This window comes from Leopardus geoffroyi, chromosome E1 (assembly GCF_018350155.1).
Source record: "Leopardus geoffroyi isolate Oge1 chromosome E1, O.geoffroyi_Oge1_pat1.0, whole genome shotgun sequence".
NCBI lineage: Eukaryota > Metazoa > Chordata > Mammalia > Carnivora > Felidae > Leopardus > Leopardus geoffroyi.
Genome location: NC_059330.1, coordinates 47331348 through 47340190, shown reverse-complemented (window position 1 = coordinate 47340190; position 8843 = coordinate 47331348).

Sequence of the window (8843 nt, the reverse complement as noted above, 5' to 3'; positions counted from 1 at the left end):
GTATAGTCAGCGTACCTTTTGCCTTTATACTTACTTTTCATAACCCTAAATTATATCTCAGATTTGTTTCTGGTTACATACTACATCTATAAAAAGAAAAATAATTGTTTTTTAAACTTAAATTCTCCATTTAGGAAGCGATTTCCTGCTGTGAACTTAATGTTTTATCAGGGTAATGTGGACTAACAAATTATCTTTAATACTTGAAATTAGACATCTGTTTGCCTTTTGTCTCTTCAGGTTTCTTGTGAATATTTGGTGACCGTAACCATAGTGGAATCCATTCTGGATTATGTATAGAACTTTTTGGAACTCACGACCCTGAGATCAAGAGTCACATGCTCTTCCGACTGAGCCAGCCAGGCACCTCTGCATCATGTTAGAACTTTAGTATTTTATGTTTATTTTATTTTTTCATGTATAGAACTTTAAAGCAGGGCGCTTGGGTGGCTCAGTTGGTTAGGCATCCAACTCTTGATTTCAGTTCAGGTCATGATCTCATGGTTCATGAGTTTGAGCCCCATGTTGGGCTCTGCACTGACAGGGCTGAGCTTGCTTGGGATTCTTTGTCTGTCTGTCTGTTCCCCACACACCCCCCCCCCCCGGAACCCCTTCCTGTCTCTCTCTTTCTCTCAAAATAAATAAACTCTAAAGAAAGAGAGAGAGGGAGGGAGGAAGGAAGGAAGGAAGAAGAACTTTAGGGGTGCCTGGGTGGCTCAGTCAGTTGGGTGTCCAACTTCAGCTCAGGTCATGATCTTGTGGTTGATGAGTTCGAGCCCCACATCGGGCTCGCTGCTGTCAGTGCAGAGCCTGTTCAGATCTTCTGTCCCTCTCTCTCCCTGCTCCTTCCCTCTTTGCGCTGTCTCTCTCAAAAATAAATCTTAAAAAAAAAAAACAAAGATGGACTTTTTGCCCCAACTCTTTAAAAAAATTTTTAATCCCAAAATAGTTATAAGAAAAAACAATGAATACCCATTTATTCTTGACCTCAGTTTCCCTGATAACATTTTGCCATGTTTGTTTCACCACTCTGCGTATATTTTTTCTTTTTTTTAAGTTTATTTATTTATTTCAAGAGAGAGAGTGGGGAGGGGCAGAGAGAGAGATTTCCAAGCAGGCTCCACACTGTCAGCCCAAAGCCTGACCCAGGGTTCAAACTCACAAACCATGAGATCACGACCTGAGCTGAAACGGAGAGCTGAGTGCTTAACCAGCTGAGCCACCAGGAGCCCCTGTTTGTTTTCTTTCTTTAATGAATCATTTGAGAGATTTGCAAACATCCAGATTAATACAGTAATTCAGTTTAATCTCATAAATACATTAGTTTAGTCCTCTAAAACAAGAGCATTATTTTACATGACCATAATTAAATGATCAAGTTCAAGAAATTAATATTAATACAGTACTATTTGGAATGATTACGGTCCTTATTCAGATTTCCACAGTTGTCTTCAGTAATGTCTCCTATAGCTGGACTTATTCCCTATAAAATCCTTCCAAGGATCTTGCACTGCATTTAGTTTTCATGTTTCCTTAATTTCCTTAGACAGTGCAATTTTGACGAATCTAGGCCAGTTATTTTGCACACCGTCCCTCGGTTTGGATTTATCCTGTTTCACATGATTAGATTCAGAGTAAACATTTTTGACAGGAAAGCTACAGAGACGGCACAGCATCAGGAGGCATTGATGGGACTCGTCCCATCGTTGGTGATGTTAAATTGGATCACTTTGGTAGAGTTTAGCAGATTGCCTCGCTGTACCAGACTGCCTCTATCTTTTCCCTTTCCCTCTTTTATTTCTTCTTTTTTGAGTGAGGGAGCAAAGGAGGGCCAAAGAGAGAATCCCAAGCAGTTTTCCTGACTGTCAGCGAAGAGCCTGACATGGGACTCGATCTCACAAACCATGAGATCATAACCTGAGCTCAAACCAAGTGTCACACGCTTAACCGAGCCACCCAGGTGCCCCTGTCTTTTTCCTTTGTAACCTCATTAGTAACCTGTGTGTATCTTTGAGACTGTGAATATCGTATTCTGGAATATTCTGCCCAACAATGGTTTTTTGGATCTATTGGTAATTTTTGCCTGAATCAGTTGTTACTTTGGTGGTTGTGATTGCAAAGCGGAAAATTGTTTTGGCATAAATTTCACTTTAAACTGAATGCTGTGCCAGTAGCCACCATTATCCTCTCTGTGGTCTTTCTAATCTATAGATGGATGGAGCTGTTTCACAGATTTGAATAGTTATTATCACATTGAGTGTACCATGTGTGGTCTATTTTCCTTCAGTTAATATCTTCATCAAAAGCTATTTTTACCTAGTTACTATGTTTTGATTCTTAAAAGTTTCAGACTCAGAAAACTGTACAACTGAAAAGGCTGACCAGTGATTTATTCCTAAATGTTAAGTGTCTCACGCAGTTCCCACAGCTTTGTACTTTGCATAACTAAAGTGTAACTTTGGATTATACCATCCCACTTCCATTATACTTACGGGATACTTAAGAGAATACCCAAATCAGTGGAATATTTGGAATGCTTCTGTTTGCTACAAATTTCTTAAGGAAACAAGATTAAATTCTGGATAACTTTTTTGAAGAGTAATCATTTTTTTTTTTTTTTTTTTAATTTTTTTTTCAACGTTTATTTATTTTTGGGACAGAGAGAGACAGAGCATGAACGGGGGAGGGGCAGAGAGAGAAGGAGACACAGAATTGGAAACAGGCTCCAGGCTCTGAGCCATCAGCCCAGAGCCCGACGCGGGGCTAGAACTCACGGACCGCGAGATCGTGACCTGGCTGAAGTCGGACGCTTAACCGACTGCGCCACCCAGGCGCCCCAAGAGTAATCATTTTTTTAAATATTTATTTATTTTTGAGAGAGAGAGGGCGCTCATGCAAGTTGGGGAGGGGCAGAGGGAGAGGAACAGAGTATCCAAAGCGGGCTCTGCAGTGACAGCAGCAAGCCCAGTGTGGGGCTCAAACTCACGAACCGCAAGATAGTGACCTCAGCTGGTCAAGTCAGATGCTGAACTGACTGAGCCACTTAGGTACCCCAAAAAGTCATCATTTTAAATTACCTCCTCAGAACTTTTTATCTCTTAAGAGAGCAGTGTACTACTATTAAAGTGATTTTATAGATACATATATATGTAATAATATATATGTATTTTATATATAAATAATATATATATAATATATAATAAGTTATATGTGTGTGTATATAATTTTGTTTAAGTAGGCTCCACACCCAGAGTGGGGCTTGAACTCATAACCCCAAAGTCAAGGGTCACGTGCTCTACTAACTGAGCCAGCCAGACACCCCTGGAGTGGTTTTAAAATTTTTTTTTTTTTTTCAACGTTTATTTATTTTTGGGACAGAGAGAGACAGAGCATGAACGGGGGAGGGGCAGAGAGAGAGGGAGACACAGAATCGGAAACAGGCTCCAGGCTCCGAGCCATCAGCCCAGAGCCCGACGCGGGGCTCGAACCCACGGACCGCGAGATCGTGACCTGGCTGAAGTCGGACGCCCAACCGACTGCGCCACCCAGGTGCCCCCTGGAGTGGTTTTAAATAAATGTCTGTCGGGGGCCTGGGTGGCTCAGTCAGTTAGGCGTCCATCTCTTGATTTCAGCTCGGGCATGATCTCCTGGTTCAGAGGATTGAGCTTTTGATACATTTCAGATCCCAGTTGCTATGCTATTCTACGCTTATTTTCAGACTTAGAATAGAAGAGTTTTATTTTTTTAATTGTATTTTAACTAGTAAGACAAATGTACAGGTGTGTATTTGCCCCTGAAGCTTATAATGTATAAATTAGTATATATTAGATTATGTGATACTTAGTGTGTGCCAGCCATTGTCCTAAATGCATCCCCCAAATTAATTAATTTAATACTCTGCTTAACAATCCCACGAAGTAGGATTTACTGTTGAGGAAATTGAGGCACACGCCAGTAAGAGACCCTTCCAAGTATATGTAGCAAGTAACTATCAGGATTTGCATCCAGGTGCTTTAGCTATCGGTTTTTTTTTTTTTTTAATTTTTTTTTTTCAACGTTTATTTTATTTTTGGGACAGAGAGAGACAGAGCATGAACGGGGGAGGGGCAGAGAGAGAGGGAGACACAGAATCGGAAACAGGCTCCAGGCTCTGAGCCATCAGCCCAGAGCCTGATGCGGGGCTCGAACTCACAGACAGCGAGATCGTGACCTGGCTGAAGTCGGACGCTTAACCGACTGCGCCACCCAGGCGCCCCTAGCTATCGGTTTTTGCTCCTAACCCCCTACGCTGTGCTGCCTCTTCACCACTGCTATGCTTAGGCTACCTGGCTGGTTAGATCTATAATTGGGTGTTTGATCTTAAGAGTATAACTGAATTACCATTTAATTTTATGTAGGAAAAATTGTACGTAAGACCTGCTTCACGGTAGTGTTTCTTGGGATGAAGTTTACAGGAACACCTTGTGACAAGAAATGGGTGCCATCTATATAGTGCTCAAAAGATTATCTGATAGATTCTAAATATCTATAGCATGCGTGTACACATTAGCAGAAAGCATTATGACTCCCAAGACCTAGTAAGTTTTCTCATCAAACACTGAATACCTTGGGCGGTCACCATCAAGAAAGACGTGGAATCAAAATGGAGATAGTTTACGTCCGGAATAGATAAAAGTATACTTGTCTAAGGATGAAAGAGTGATTTGCGTTAGAAAAAATGAATTAGAAAAAAATTGGAAAAAAAGGAAAAAAATGTTCCTTATTCAAAGTGAGGACAATAACCTCTGCCTTCCGAGATCATTGCAGAAATGACATGAAACAACCCAGCCTGAAGGAAGCATACCATGCCTAGCCTGGGATTTGGACAGCGCCCTGAGTCCACGTGTCATTTTAAGCTTAATGGCTGCGTTGCTGTGCGTGAAACGGTGGGACGGGTTGGGTAAGTATGGCCAGGAGAGCAAGGCCCAGGAAGGTTACAGAGACTCACGGCCAGATGCGGGCAGTACGGGTAGTGCCAGGATTCTGTTCAGAGGTTTCAATTTGACCAGCAGAGAGGCGCCTGGGTGACTCAGCCGGTTAAGCGTCCGACTTCGGCTCAGGTCATGATCTCGCAGTCCGTGGGTTTGAGCCCCGCCTCGGGCTCTGTGCTGACAGCTCAGAGCCTGGAACCTGCTTCGGATTCTGTGTCTCCCTCTCTCTCCCCTCCCCCGCTCGCACTCTGTCTTTCTCTCAAAAATAAACATTATAAATAAATAAATAAATTTGACCAGCAGAATCAGCAGCTAGATGAGGGCATCGTGACATCTGGTACAGGTAGTTTTCTATGGGGTCGGCGTGAAACAGGCCATGCCTAGGAACTTCTGCCAGGATATCCAGGAGCCTATGACTTAAGTAACCCGCTTGTGGTGGCACAGAGTATGTAGGTGAGTAAAGTGCTGTCCCGTCCCCACCTTCAAATATCTCCCAGGCCTACAGGGAAGCCCAGATGTATTGTAAGCAAAAAGGTTAGAAAATGTCAAGTGTCCTAACCGCTGGGGGAGTTTTGAGGAGGGTGAAGGTTGCTCCCAGTTAGGGAATCATGGAAGGCTTTGTGGAGGAGGTGGCGTTTGAAGTTTGTCTTATAAAATGGTAAAGACTGGAAATACGGCAGTGAAAGGGAAGGATACTTCCAAAGGAAGGGAACAGCATAAACGACGTCAAAACCAAGATCCCAGGGTGCCTGGCTGGCTCAGTCAGCGGAGCGTGGGACTCTTTTTTTTTTTTTTTTAATTTTTTTTTTTTTCAACGTTTATTTTTGGGACAGAGAGAGACAGAGCATGAACGGGGGAGGGGCAGAGAGAGAGGGAGACACAGAATCGGAAGCAGGCTCCAGGTTCTGAGCCATCAGCCCAGAGCCCGACGCGGGGCTCGAACTCACGGACCGCGAGATCGTGACCTGGCTGAAGTCGGACGCTTAACCTACTGCGCCACCCAGGCGCCCCATCGGAGCGTGGGACTCTTGATGTAGGGGTCCTGAGTGCAAGACCCATCTTGGGTATGTATAGACCTCACTTAAAGATACAGCCTTTAACAAACAAACAACCAAAACGCAAGATCATGATGCGTCCCAGGGCAGCAAGTATGGCAGGACCTGGAGATCAGCTCAGACTACGGAGAAGTTCCTCCCTACAGGCTCGGGGTCACGAAGGGCAGATTGTACCAAAGAAGGGCACTTTGAGGCACTGCCCCTCAGACCATTGGGGTAAAATGGCATTTGAGAATATTTCTTTATCACCTACTGTTCGGGGGGCCTTATTTACTTCCAGCTGAGGGGATCTGCAGCGTGTGGCAAGGCTCCCAAGTGACTAAGTGCCATGAGGGTTGTGATGGGGGAGTTTGAATTGCACAGTGAGCGATCTGGATTATCGCAAGCATAACCCGGTTCATGTTGCAGAACTATTGGTTGTAAAGGGAGAATCGCCATGGAGAAGTCTCAATCATCAGACCGCTGCCCCCCTGTAGCAAGGGGGTGGAAAGGGGATGGTACTGAGGGCTATTTACTAGCCTTCTGGGATGGAATGCTGCTCATGAGTCATGAGGTTAAAGGATAAGAATCAGAAATTGTGCTTTGGATATAAAACAAGGAAAGTAAATCCAGAGCCACCTGCAGTCAGTGTAGGGAAGAGGGATGTCGACCAGATGAAGTTGGCTGATGAAATGTTTGGGCTTTTTATGAACAGATGTGACAAGGTGGGCAGTCGAGCATGCATTACAGTTTAGGTGTAAATGTAAATTTGGTATAGCCTCATCAGAAGAAAATTTTGACGATATCTACTGAAAGTGAAAATCAGGTATCTTTTGACTCCTCTCTCACCAGAATTTATTCTACAGATGTAGGGCACATGTGCCCACAGAAGCGTGTAGAAGGATATTCATTCCCGCCCTTTTTGCAATAGGAAACATTTGGAAATAACATACATGTCCAAGAGAATACTAGCTAAATAAATACATACGGTACATTTGTGCAATGGTTTGACACAGCGAGTGGCGTTAAAAAGGAGCACAGGTCAGCGTGTATTGATATGGACCAGTCTCCAGAATATAATAGATGAAAACAGCAAGGTGCAGTGCTATGGTTAGTATAAATAATGGGATATGTTTACATTTAGAATATTTATAAGAAGACGCAAAAGAAGTTAGGAACAGTGGGGGTGCCTGGGTGACTCCGTCAGTTGTGTTCAACTCTTGGTTTTAAGTCACTGGTTCCTGAACCACTTTATCTTGTAATAGATAAAAGCATGGCTTTTTTTTTTTTTTTTAATTGTGGTAAAATACACATACCATAAAACTTACCCTCTTAACCATTGTTAAGTGTGCAGTTCAGTGATGTTAAGTACGTTCACACCGTGGTGCAACCAATCTCCAGAACTTTTCATCTTGCAAAACTGAAAACTCTGTGCCCATTAAACAACTTCCCTTTCCCCACTTCCCCAGTGACTGGCAACCACCATTCTACTTTCTGTCCTTGAGTCTGACTGTTCTAGATGCCTCGTGTTAGTGAAATACGATCTTTGGCTTTTTGTGACTGGTTTACTTCCCTTAGCATAATATCTTTAAGGTTCATCCACGTTGTAGCCTCTGTCAGAATGCCCTTTCTGAAGGTCAAATAATATCCCATCGCACGTACATACATTTTTTGTTTATCCATTCTGTCGGTGTCGCACTTGTGCTTCCATGTTTGGCTGTTGCGAGTAATGCTGCCGTTGTAGGGGAGGAGCAAATGAACTTTTCCCTCTACCCTCTGAGGTTCTCTGGCTGGCACCCTGCACATTGGACTGACACAAAACAGATTAATAGGAGAAGAATGGTTTCTTCATGAGCGTATGTGCACCGGAGAACTCAAAGGGGCGATTAGGACTTGGGCTTGTAGTGCATTGAACAAAAGAACAGTAAATCTGATAGAGAAGTGACAAGACAAAGCACCAGGACTATGTGCTTCTACGGGCAGCAAACTGTGGGAAGGTGAATATTTGGAGAGAGTGAGGATAAAGGTTACCTAATAGGGTTTGTTATGTGGAGTCCTCTGGTGCTATTTCTGAGCTAGAGTCTAGAGGTGTCTCTGATGATCAAGAATTGTCCTGCCCTCCTGTCCTGTGGGGGGGGGGGGGTGCAGTTTTTGCTGTGTCCCTTTTTTTTCCAATTCCTTTCAGCTCAAAATAATTCTTTTTTTTTTTTTTTTTTTTTTTTTTTTATTTATTTATTTTGAGAGAGAGAATCCCAAGCAGGCCCCACACTTGATCCCACGGACCATGAGATCATGCCCTGAGCTGAAGTCAAGAGTCAAACGCTTCACCAACTGAGCCACCCAGGCACCCCTCAAAATAATTCTTCTATCAGGGCCGCCTGGCTGGCTCAGTCGATGGAGCGTATGACTCTCAAGCATGTGAACTTGGGGTTGTGAGTTCAAGCCCCACGTTGGGTGTAGAGCTTACTCAAATCAACAACAACAAATAATTTTTTTTTTTCAACGTTTATTTATTTTTGGGACAGAGAGAGACAGAGCATGAACGGGGCAGGGGCAGAGAGAGAGGGAGACACAGAATGGGAAACAGGCTCCAGGCTCTGAGCCATCAGCCCAGAGCCTGATGCGGGGCTCGAACTCACGGACCTCGAGATCGTGACCTGGCTGAAGTCGGACGCTTAACCGACTGTGCCACCCAGGCGCCCCAACAAATAATTCTTAATGCGTATTTCATGGTGCGTGTTCTGAACCCCTTCGCTATGGACACGGATGTACAAATATTTCTCCAAGACCCTGCTTTCAACTCTTCCGATGTATGCCCCGAAGTGGAATTACTAGATCA